General features: G+C 38.1%; 1 protein-coding gene across 3 annotated transcripts in view; it reads left to right on the top strand.

Annotated features, from left to right (window-relative positions):
- The first annotated feature begins 178 nt into the window (after nt 1-178).
- The window catches only part of KIF24 (kinesin family member 24), a 72813-nt gene continuing 59994 nt past the window's right edge, over nt 179-12997 (top strand). For all 3 annotated transcript variants that reach the window (XM_020966981.2, XM_020966989.2, XM_078152686.1), the window contains exon 1: nt 179-349. The gene's annotated coding sequence lies outside the window, so the exon portion shown is untranslated. The remainder of the gene's footprint in view (nt 350-12997) is intronic.

Here is a 12997-nt window from a genome sequence, read left to right as displayed (position 1 = left end):
CTGGAAAAGAGAAAGAGAGAGGTTATTGCTTCAGGATTCGCCAAGAATCGTCCCTTCCCCACCCACTGTTTCCTGATAGCTTCTGATTGGTCTAAGAGCAAGGAGGGTGGAGCGACTCCTACCGCTCCCTCCCTCCGCCTCCTCCCAGGGTTCCCATTGGCGGGTTCCCGGGGTAGGCCGGCGCGCGCGGGAGTCGGCGCGGCGTTCGAACGGGTGCTTAGCGGTGTTGCCATGGGGATGCGGCCTCGCCTTCTCCGTGGATCGGTTTGTTGACGTACCGCAGAGTCACCAGGGGCAGTGCCCCGGGGTGTCAGAGCAGCTAGAGTCAAAGGTTCGGATGCCTCAGCAGGTGAGAGAGAGGGGAAAAGCGTTCCCGAAGTGGGGAGATGCGACGAGAGTCGGTGGTTGGAGGGAGCCCGGGAGACACTCGGGGAGTGCGGGGTTGAGGCTAGGGATGAAGGAAGCCGCGTGGGGCTCCGGAGGAGGGAGGGAGCTGGGCCCGTGCTGGGGGCCGGGGGCAGGAGGTGGCCGTGTGGCCCCAGGTGTAGGGCGGCTGGAAGGGCCAGTGAAGCTCCGGAGAAGGAGAGGCCGCCTCCCCACCCCCAAACCCATAGGAACCTAGAGCGGGAACAGGAGAGTTGGGAGTTAGGCCTCTCCGAGGGCAGTTTTATAAAGTAGACAAAATTGTTTCGAAGTCCTTTCCATCTCTTTCTTTACCTCTAGCCACTGTCCTCCAGCAATCAGGCATTCAGTCAATAAACATTGATTAAGCACCTACTGTGTGCCAGGAGAGGTGCTAAGCTCTAAGGATACCAGGGAGGTATAAGATTTTCCCCTGCTTTTTGCTACCCTTTGGCTATCCCCACACATTGAAAGAACCCCCTCCCAAAGCTAACCTTTCCTAAGGGCATTGGGAGTCCAAAAATTATACCCCTCCCTTTCCCTTTAATCAAAACTCACCCTTCAATAGTTAGTTTCATCTAGGCCTTAGGGAGAACGAAGCATGAGACTTAGTAAAGTGTAAAGGATGTGAAACTTATTACCTAAACATTTAAATTGTTTTGAGAAGAGTTTGGATAAATTAGTGGATCTGCAAATTTGTGACAACTTATTAAAGTAGGTTATGCCACTCAATGAATTAATAAATCAAAAAGCATTGATAAAATACTCTGTGCAAAGCTCTGGGCCATGCACTAGGGATACAAATAGTAAATAACACTCCCTGACCTGAAGGAACTCACATTGTAATGAGACTCTAAAAATAATAGTAGCAAACATTTATATAGCACTTACTATGTGCCAGAGGCAGCATGCTAAGTGCTTTACAAATATTATCTCATTTGACCCTCCTGACCATCTTTGGAAATAGGGGCTATTATCCCCATTTTACAGATGGAGAAACTGAAGCAAGCAGGTTAAGTGACTTTCCCGGGGTCACAGAGCTAGTAAGTATCTGAGGTTGAATTTGAATTCAGGTCTTCTGGACTCCAAGCCAGGCTATCAATCCACTACAGCACCTAGCTGCCCCATGACTGGCTGTAATGGGGAGACAACACGTTTTCGGCTGCTTTTTAGGAGAAAAGGCTCCATGATCCTTAGGATACAGGAGCAATGCAGATGGCATTGCATCTTCTTTAATGCCATTTCCACTGATAAAATCATCTGTTTCTGATATTGAACCATTTGACAAGTGCTAAGGATTTTGGTGGTAAGAACTTTCTCTCCTGGGCTGTGGTTGCTGAGGAGGTTGTAGACATGCAGGAGCAACTGCTCAGGTTGCAAAGCATTTAGTCTTCATGCAAGGGAAAACTTTCTTAACAATTAGAAATATCCAAGTATGAATTGGGCTGCCTTAAGAGATCATAGAATCATAGGATCATAGATTTTCAAGGAGGAAAGGATTGTAGAGGTCACTTAGTCCAGTCCTTCCATTTTATGCATAGGGCAATTGAAGCCAGACAGGTGAAATGGTAGTGGATTTCCCCTTTAGAATATCTACAGATCTTTATATGACTGGAGTTGTTGTGAAGGGAATTTCTATATGGTCATGTATTACACTAGATGGCTTCTGAAGTTCTTCCAGTTCTGATTCAGTGAATATTTGAGGTTATGGAGATAAACTGCCCCTCCCATGGAACATCCCTTTTTTCTACCATCAGGAACAGTATTCACTGAATAATTAGTCTGAGCTAGGAGGGCAATTATTGCTCTCAAGATATAAATTAGGAGGCTTGTAACAAGCCTGCTGGTACTGAGGCCCTGGCATCAGGAATATAAATAATTGATTCCACTGTGTATGTTTTACCTTCCTATTAAGATGATGTCATTGTTGGAGTTGTGATCCACATGTACAGATAGACTGGAAGAGTCTCAAACTGACCTTTCCTTGCTATGTCAATGTGAAGATTGCAGACTAATCAGTATGGCAGATGCCTTACAGGTGGCTTGATGTCTTCACTTAAAATGAGATTGACCCATTGTGAAATGCTGTAGGCTTAGTGAGTCTAATACTGTTATTTCTTAGCTGTCCATAGCTTATGTCACGTCAGAGGATATTTAAAGCATTTTTTTACGTATGTGTTGCCTATAGTGTCCCTCCCTCTGCTGATGTAGTAGTTGTTTAGATGTCCCTGTGCCCATGTGAAAATTAAGCAGTGTAATATGTTGCAGGGAAAATCACTTCAGTGATGATGGACTAGCTGTTTTTCAGGACCTCATTGTTAGTGATTTTGCTATACTTTATAATGCACTTCTCACAAGTACGGTGATAAGGCTGTTTAAAAAGCTAGTGTGTAATTTTGTCTCAGTCTTAAAACATTTTGGACACTGCTGCAGTCCTTCAGCTTCATCTGGAATTTATCATTAGGTAGGCACCATACTTTTAGCTTTCCAGAGGGCCTGGGATACATAGGCCTTATTTTTCTCTACTTTTTTAGTAAGTGCATCACAGTAGTATGCTATTCAGGTTAATTCATTGCTACTTTTTTTTTTAATTACTGATGAATATCATTCAGCTGTCTATAATATCTCCTTGGAAAGAGCTAATATGAGATCTCAATCATTTTCAGACTTATCAGTGTCTTACTGGCTTGACAAACAGTTCATAATTTATATAGAGTAATTATTCAATAAATTATGAGCGAATGATCTCCTACTTCTTAATTTTAAGCAGTCTTTGTAACCTCTGAGGTCTCTTCTACTTAGATCTTGTGAATTTGTAGAGTGATTGATTTAACTTTCTTGGGACATTTTTCATCCATACAGTGATAGGAGGAGTGCTAGACTAACTGGTCTCTGAGCTCTTTCCAGTGATGGTCTATGATCCTATGACCCTGATTATGTTTCTGGCTTACTGAATTGAAAGAGTTTTCCAGAAGAGTAAACAAACAATTGGATCCTTGTTGTATTCTTGACCAGTGTGGGCCTGTGATTTCAACAATGTGGAGGATTCCAAAACAGACTGTAACTTAGACTCCAAAACTGTCTGTAGCTTAGACTCTTAGAAAGCTGCTTGTAGCATTGAGAAGTATTGACTTGATCATGGTCATGTAGTTTTCCTGGCCCTCCCTTTACTCTGCCATATTGCATCTCATATGTTAATTTCATTCTTACTGTATCAGCTCTGTTTATTGGTGTATTACTTATAGCAACATGTTAGGATACTATAGCTCTTGTTAACAATTCTCAAATTATCAGAGAGTCCCTTTGGATCTCCTAGAATTTCTCTGGGCAGCCAAATTTGCTTACTATAGTTATAAGAGTCAAATGCTTTTGAGTATTTGATAAATTGAAGCAGAATAGTGTAATGAAAGACTACTGGACTTGGGTTCAAATCCAAGTTTGGAAAGTTACTTAGCTGTGTAACTGTGAGCAAGTCAGCTAAACTCATCCATAAAAGGGGGAGAGTAATGCCTGTGGTATCTACCTTATAGGGTGGTTGTGAAGATTAAATGAGAGGGTATGTGTAATAACACTTTGCAAACTATGAAGAACATCTTTTACACATGTAAAGCTATCCTCCTTGGTGGCCTATGTCATTCCTCTTCTACCCATCATCTGACCACTCCTTTGCAGTCTCCTTTGCTGGATCGTTCTCCATCTCTTGCCCGTTATGTATGAGCATCCCCTGGGCTCTGTCCTGGGCCATCTTTTCTCTCTTTACCCCCTCTTTTCTGGTGATCTCCTCCACTCCCATGGGTTTAATTATCATCTCTGTGCAGATAATTCTCAAGTCTGTGTACAATATACATGTCTAATCTCTCTTCTGAGCTCCAGTCCTTCATTACTAACTGCCTCCTAGTGGAGCTTATCAACTTCTCCAAACTAATATGAACAAAATGCAATTAATTTTCTGTTCTACTAAACCCACTCCTCCAAACTCCCTTGTTTCTGCAGAGGGCACCACTATACCTCCAATAATCTGAGTTTTCAAATTGAAGTCGTCCTTGACTCTTCCTTCACCGGTCGTTTGTCAAATCTTGTCAATTTTGTCTCTACAGCATCACTGGCCTCTGTGTCCTTTCTTCCATTTATAGCTGCTACCCTCCTTCAAGCCCTTATCACCTTTTACTAGGACTGTTGCAATGGCCTCTTAATTAGCTTCTCTATTTTCAGTCTTTCCATTCTCCACACAACTGCCAAAATAATCTTCCCAAGGCACAGGTCCAGGCCATATCACTGCCCTGCTTAAGAAGCTTCAGCAATTCCTCATTGCCTGTAGCATAAAATGCAAACTTCAGAGCTTAAAATCTGAAGGACTCTTGAATGATGTTGCCAGTAAAGAAGAAGAATGATTTTTTTTTGGTTATATTTGTATATTCAGCTACTTGCTTAGATTTAGTTCTTATAGGCCAAAACTAGTGACAGCTAGTTTTGGAACTATGTACCCAAGATAATGGAAAAATATTTAGCCATACTTAAAATTATATAAACTTCCTTGTGCCTGAGTTTCTTCATCTGTAGAATGGGGATAATTTCTGCCTACTTTATAAAGGTGTGGTAAAGTTTGCTTAGATAACATAGCTACACAAATTATTAGTCTGACTTCATAACTCATCACTCAACTGAAATTTCTATCTCCAGTTACTAATGATTTTTAATCAAGTCTAATGACTTTTTCTCAGTCCTCATTCTTCTCAGCTTTTCTATAGCTTTTGACACTGTGAAGCACTGAATTCCCCTTGATTCTCTCTAGGTTTCCATGACACTGTTCTATCTTGGCTCTCTCCCACCTGTCTGACCACTCCTCAGTCTCCTTTGCTGGATTTTTATCCAGGTCATGCCCACTAACCATAGGTGTTCCCTAAGCCTCTGTTCTGGGCCCTCTTCTACTTCTATGCTATTTTCTTATCATTCTCATCAGCTTCCATGGATTCAATTATCTCTTTCATCTCAGATCAACTGATCCAGTCCTAACCTCTCACCTGACCTCCAGTCTCACGTTTCCAAATCCCAACTGGACATCTCAAATTGAATGTACCATAGACATTTTAAACTCAGCAGTTCCAAAACTGAACGTATTATCTTTCCCCACGAAGCCCTCCCCATTTTCTCTCTATTTCTGTCTACCTATTACGGTGGAGAACACTACTATCCTCTCCATCATCCCAGCTCCCAACCTGAGTGTCATCACCTCTTCATTCTCACACTCACCTGCCTCTGTATCCAATCAGTTTCAGTCTCTCATGTATTCTACCCTTTCTCCTCTGATATGGCCATCATCCTAGTACAAGTCCTCATCACTCCAAGGCTGAAGTATTTCAGTAGTCTACTGGTTATTCTCCCTGCCTCAAGTCCCTTCCCACTGTAGTCTAGCCTACACTCCACTATCAAATTGATCTTCCTAAAGCACAGGTGTGACCATGTTATCCCCTATTCATTCTTCCTCCAGAATCGAATATAATCTGTCTTTTGTTTGGCATTCAAAACTTTTCATAGACTGGTCCTCTCCTACCTTTCCATTCTTCTTACATCCTACTCACCTCCACATTATGCAGTCCAGTGACACTGGCCTCCTTTCTGTTCCTTGCAAAAAATACTCCATCTTTGACTGCACTGACTGTACCCCATACCTAGAATCTTCTCACTCCTCATTCCTGCCGCCTGGATTCTTGCTTTCATTTAAGTCTCAGCCAAATTACCACCTTCTACAAGGAGCCTTTCCTGATTCCCCTTAATACTAGTGCCTTTGCTCAGTTGATTACCTCCAATCTATCCTGTATATATCTTGTTTGTCCATAGTTGTTGCCTTTCTTTGTATTCTCAGATCTTAGGACAATACCTAACACATCATAGGTGCTTAATAAATGCTTGTTCTCTGACATGGTAACAGATAAGAACCTAGGTAGTACAGAGCTTTGATAATGATCTTTGCTCTTAACTTTGATAGACTTAGCTCTTCTCAGGAATGCAAGGATCTAAGACAACTCCAAAAGCCTTGTGATGGAAAATGTCATCCACATCCCAGAGAAAGAACTATGGAGTCGAATGCAGATCGAAGCATACTATTTGCTCTCTTTTTTGTTGTTGTTTTGTTTTGTTTCTTCTTTCTTGTGGTTCCTCCCATTGGTTCTAATTCTTTATGGCATGACTAACGTGAAAATATGTTTGATATGAATGTGTACGTAGAGCCTGTATCAGACTGCACGCTATCTTGGGTAGGAAGGGGGAGAAAATTTAAAACTCAAAATCTTATGTGAATGTCCAAAACTAAAAATTAATTTTAAAAAACTAAAAAAAATTCTTTGCTTTTTAGAGGAAAGCTATTGTTTAAAATACTTTTGCTGGTATGAATATGCCCCTTTTTAAGAAATATCATTGAAGCAACATCCGTTATGAGTTACAGGTCTCATTTGCTGATCAAAAGAATCTATAAGTTAATGAAAAATTATAAAATTGGTTTTAAATTATGATTTTTCTGAATAACAATGCAGAAAATATGTATGTCTTGGAATCCTAGCATCTTAGAGAAGGAAGGACCTTTTTGATTCTCTGAACCACTCCTTCATTTTACTGACGAACAGCGGAAGGCCAGAAGCAGGAGGTGAATTGTTCATGGTCATCCAATGAGTTACTGAGTCAGGGACTAAAACCTGGGTCTCAGTTTCCCATTCAAATCCTCTTTCTGTTACTCTGTAAATACAAGATAATAATGACCTGTAGATTAAAGTTTCTTACAGAGCTAGTTATAATTGTTTTAGGAAAGATGTAGAATGACACTAGACAGGACAAAAAACAAGGAAACAAGAAAGCATCAAATCAAAACTCAGTCATGTTCTGGAGAAAGGTCAAAAATAAATTTCCCTATTTAGAGTTTGTAAGGTCTACTCTATTTTGATATGACTGAGTTCCAAAAATATATATACTTTATTTTACATAATTTCTCTTATAATTTCTACTACCTGAAAAGCACAAATCTAATTTCCTCATGGTTTGACTTGTAGTATAATTAAGGTAAAGGAAAAAAAACTTGAGATAAGTAACTGTAAACACTTTTAAAATTACCTTATCATTTTCAAAATAAAGCAGCCTTTGAAAGATGCTTTGGGGATGCAACTTACAAGCAAAATTCAGATAAGGAACATGATTTCATTTAATACTCATTAATATCCTAATCTACAGATATTCATGAGAACTCAGTAACATATTGAATATTTCCAGTACTTTCACAGCTGTTGTCTTAGGCAGTTGTCTATTATCAGTTGTCTTTTCTATTGAGTCAATGTCCTATAAATAGAATTATCAGTTATATTTGAGATAAAAGAACTAATTCCTTCATGAATAAAAATTGGTTTGAATTATACAGACCTTGCCAGATCTGGCACAGTTACACTGAAAATTTTTATTATTCCCGTTTAATGGACATTACTCCTAACAAAATCTGACATTTTTTAAAAAAATAAGTTTTTTATTGCTATCTTTTGTTTTTATATCTCAGAATTTCTCCCTGTATCCTGATCTCATATCCCTTCCTAGAGAGCCATTCCAAATGACCAATAATTTTTTGAAGGAGAAAAGAACAAGAAAAAAATCAGCAAAACTGATCAACACATCCCCTCCCTGCCAAAAACCCAACAGTGTATTCAGTGCACCACATCTTTGGACCTTCTCACCTGAACAAAGGAGTTCGGGGAGTTGTCTTCTCATATCTCTTGTTTGGGGCTAAACTTATTCTTTGTAATTCTGTAACATTCGTTTTCATTTGTTTTGTGATGGTGGCTCTGTTGAAGTAACTGTATATATTATTTTCTTTAGCTGTGCTTCACTTTGCATTGGTTCATGGAAGCCTTTCCATTCTTTTTTGTTTTCATCATATTCAGAACAGTAGTATATATGCCACAATTTATTTATCAGTCCCCAAATGATGAATATCTACTTTGCTTCCAGTTCTTTGCTATCACAAAAAGTGCTGTTATAAATATTTTAGCTGATATGGAGTATTTCTGTCAGTGACTTCCTTGGGATATATGCTTAGTAGTGGAATCTTTTGAACAAAGGGGCTGGATATTGTAACCATTTTGTTTGCACAATTCCAAATTGCTTTTCTAAATGGTTGTACCAATTCTCAGCATTATTATTCCTGTCCTTCCCACCAACATTGACTATTTCTGTCTTTTGTCATCTTTACCAGTGTGCTGGATGTGAAGTGAAACCTTAGTTGTTTCTTTTATTAGTGGTTTGGAGCATCTTTTCATACAGTTGTTAATTGTTTACAGTTATTCTTTTGAGAACTGTTTTCTCATAGCCTTTTACCATGTTTCTATTGGAGAATGGCTTTTCTTCTTAGGTATTTCTATTAGTTATCTATATATCTTATTTACCAAACCCTTATTGAGAATTTTAATACAAAGATTTTTTCCCCGTTGGACAGCTCCCTTTCTTATCATAGATGAATTACTTTTGTTTGCATAGAAGCTTTTCAATTGCATGTAATCAATATTATCTACTTTTATCTTTTGTAACTGTAGATATCCCTTGTTTAGTTAAGATTGTATATCTTACCCTTGGCTGTGAAAGATATGTGATCTGCTTCTCTTCTGTTTTTTTAATGGTATGATCTTGAATATTTGGGTCACATACATTTTGAATTTATTATGTAATATGGTATAAGATGTTGGTTTGAGCCTAATTTCAGCTAGACTACTTTCTAGTTTTCCCAGCAGTTATCATCAACACATAGGGAATTCTTTCCTTTTGTAATTTATGTTTTTGAACTGGGCTATTGAATTCCATGATTTCTAATCCCACCTTGTCTAATTGGTGCTATTGATCTGCGTCACTATTTTTTAAAAACCAGTATTAAATAGTTTTGATGTCTGCTGCTGTATAAGATAGTTTGAGATCTGGAAATGCTATTCTCCTTCATTCTTACCTTTTCATTATTTCTCTTGGTATTCTAGAATTCAGGAATTTCTTAACTTTTTGTGTCATGAACTTCTTTGACAATCTGGTGAGGCCCTTCTCAGAATAATGTTTTTAGATGTGTAAAATAAAATGCATGGGTTTACAAAGGAAATAAATTGTGTTGAAATAAAGATGTGTTGGGGTTTTTTTTCCATCCGGCTTTACCAACCTCCTGAAATCTATCCACAGACCTATAAGGGGTCCATGGACCCCTTTTAAGAACCCTTGTTCTGGATCTTTTCTTCCTACAAATGAATTTTTACTTGATCAGGTTCTGTAAAGTATCCCCTTTGATTGTTTGCGTGGTAAAACTTTTAAGTTAACTTTGGTAGTGTTGTCATTTTTATTATATTGGCACAGTCCAGCCATGAGCTCTGAATATAGCACTCCAGCTATTTAAATTGTTCTTTATTTCTTTAAGGAGCACTATAATTAAATCTATGCTAGCTTTTAGTGTGTTTTGGCAGATTGATTCCCAAGTATTTCATACATTTTGTAGTTATTTTGAATGGGTTTTACTTTTATTACCTCTTAGACTTTGTTGTTATATATTTTTTTAAAAAACCTGTTGATTTTGTAGCCTGTAACTTTGTAGAAACTATTGTTTCAGTTAGTTTCTTTTGCCGATTCCCTTGTATAATCTGAGCAAACCGTCATGTCAACAGCAAATAGGGATAGTCTTATTTCTTCTTTACCTGTCTTCCCCTTTAATCAAATCTAATATTTTGAATAAAGACTGGTTGTGGCCATATGTATCAGACATGTATTTGTGCTTATTTATGGAGGCTAACCTACTCTGCAGAATAAAAATATACTCTTTGTTCTGGTCAGAAGAAGTAAAACAAATCAGTCAACAAGCATTTGTTAAGCATTTACTGTGTTTGAGACACTATGCCACATACTGGAGAAGGACAAAAGTGAAGCAGCCCCAGTCTCAAAGGAATATACATTTAATGACAGAGGCGACATGTCCACACATAAGTCTATGCGGAAAATATACAACATGAGTACGAGGTATGTGACAGTAGTGAGAATAGACACACCTGAGCTCCTGCCCCAGCATTTCCCACTTACTTTTTTTTTTCGTTGTGGAAAAGAAAGACTCTGGTTTATTATTATTATTGTTATTATTATTATTCTTAGGCAATTGGGGTTAAGTCACACAGCTAGTAAGTGTCAAGTGTTTGGTCTGAGGCTGGATTTGAACTCAGGTCCTCCTGACTTCAGGACTGGTGCTCTATCCACTGCGCCACCTAGCTGCCTCTCTAGTTTATTATTGATATACAAAAATACCCATGGTAGATTCAGAAGCATAAGATATATTAAGCACATTACACATTAGCAATATATCAACTTTTACCTAGAACATTAATGTGGGAAAATGGTTAAAATATGTTTACTTTCCATGGATACATTTGAAATGTTTTGAGTAAAAATAAAGATGTTGGCAAACTTTAAAAAGAAAATCATTTAATATGTTTTGCCCTGCTAGGTTAATTAGTTTTAAATTAATGAATAATAAGTACAATGAAGTTTTGAATTCTTTATATTACTGAATCAATTCTGTTACTATAAAGTTGTGACAAAAGCCTGCCGATTTCCTTCTGGTATTTTCTTCAAGAATACCCTTGGCAGGTGTTTAATAATTTTTCTTTTTTTTAATTTTCTTTTCATTTTCTGTTCTGAATTGTGTAACTCTTTAACTCAAGGCAAGTGCTAATTCTATATTTTAGCTTACATTTTTTATTGTGCTTTGCTGTTTCCTTGATTTTCTTCTGATTTCTCATTTGATCCTCAAAACAACATTGTGAGGTAGGTCATGCACATTGTTATCCCCACTTTCACAGATTAAGATTTGGGCTCATCGAGGCCCAGAGTTGTCTAAGATCACGTAGCTGATAAGTGGCAGAGCTAAGGAATTGAGAGGAGTGCTTTTTCCATGGCACCACCTTGCTGTTGTTTAGTTTGTCATTGTCTTGGTAACTTTTGACAAGTCACTTAATCTTTTTTGGGCCTCAGTTTCCTCATTTGTAAAATGAGGGGGTTGAACCATCTCAAGTTTCCTTCTGGCTTGATGATCTGTGATTCTTTACTCTTAACAGTGTCACTTTAAAAAATTACTCTGCTTACTTCTGTCCATTTCTTTCCTTTGCATTGAACAAGTTTCTTCCTTTTGTCTCCATTAAAAAAAAATGGAGGGGTCCGTTGCTGACCATCTATTTTATGCATCAATAACCGTTTTTTTAAAAAACTAACTTCATAGGATTTTAGAGTTGAACATCACTTATGAAAATTCTGCTGAAGGTCCCTTTCCTTGAGCGTTCTGTCCAGGAATCCTGATGTATCATGCTTCTAATATTCTTCTAAGACTGTATCAGGAGCCTTCTAATAGGAACAACTTTAGTTCAGGATCAGCTCTATTTACAACAGGAGCATGTTTTGAAAGCACTTTGTAGATAATCTGGTTATATTGAGTTCTTATGAACTGTCTCCTGTTTCAAGACTTGTTCAGGTTACAGTTTGGTCAACAATGAGCCTTTCTTATTGAATAATCTCTGCTTTAGATGTATGATTTTTAATAATTAAGCATTGGGCTAAAACCAGGCTTGGGAAGTTTAATACAAAAGAAGTTTGAAAAAGTTATAAACGAGCATATAAAAAGTTTGAATTACTACTGTTGTAATAAGTAATAATGCTACATTAATCTTTCTCTTCACATTAAAATACTCCCATATATTAAAACTAAATAGATTTTAAAAGAGGAAATTGATAAGTACCTGCCCTCTTAAATGAAAAGCAATCTATCAATCAACAACCCTTTTAGTGTTTACTGTGTGCCAGTTCTAAGTGCTACAGATGCAAAGAAAAAACTAGACCTTCCACTTAAAGGAGCTTACACTCTGATGGGGGAGATAACAGGCAGAGGTAAAGAGGATAGAGCTTTCCAGGTATGGATAATAGTCCAGGGAAAGGTATAGAGATGGAGCTAGAGCATCTTATGTGTGAGAGACAGCAAGCAAGTGGGAAAACAATTCCAAAGGACACATGATGAAGCTTGCACCACATAGAGAGCTAATGGACTCGAGTGTGCATTCTTTTCCCATTCCAGCCCCCTCTCTCCCTGCCTCTCCTTCTTTTGAAAATGGGCAAAGCAAGAATTTGTTTTGCATGATTATATACGTAGACTTTTTCTTGCCTTCTCAAGTGGGTTGGGGAGGGGAGAGCATTTAGAACTGAAAATAAAATTGAATTAAAAAAAAGGACTGGAAATATAGGAAGGATCCTAGTGAAGAAGAGCTTTAAATGCTAAATAGAGGGATTTTTGTTTGACCCTAGAGGTAATAGGGAGCTCCTGCAGTTAGTTGGGTAAATGGGTAACTTGATCAGACCTGCTCTTTAGTAAAATCATTTTTGCAGCTGAGTAGAGAATGTATTTGAGTAGGAACAAACATCAGGTAGGGGACCAATTAAGAGGCTATCGCAGTAGTCTAAGCAAAAATAAACAATTATGCATTAAGGTTGATGTAAGACCCCACAAATCCATATATGTTTGTCTCTTAAGACTCGTGTTCCTGAATGGTTGTGTGTAAATCTA

The sequence above is a fragment of the Phascolarctos cinereus genome, unplaced genomic scaffold (assembly GCF_003287225.1).
Source record: "Phascolarctos cinereus isolate Bilbo 61053 unplaced genomic scaffold, phaCin_HiC Scaffold_4;HRSCAF=312, whole genome shotgun sequence".
NCBI lineage: Eukaryota > Metazoa > Chordata > Mammalia > Diprotodontia > Phascolarctidae > Phascolarctos > Phascolarctos cinereus.
This window is presented reverse-complemented; position numbering and strand designations above follow the sequence as displayed.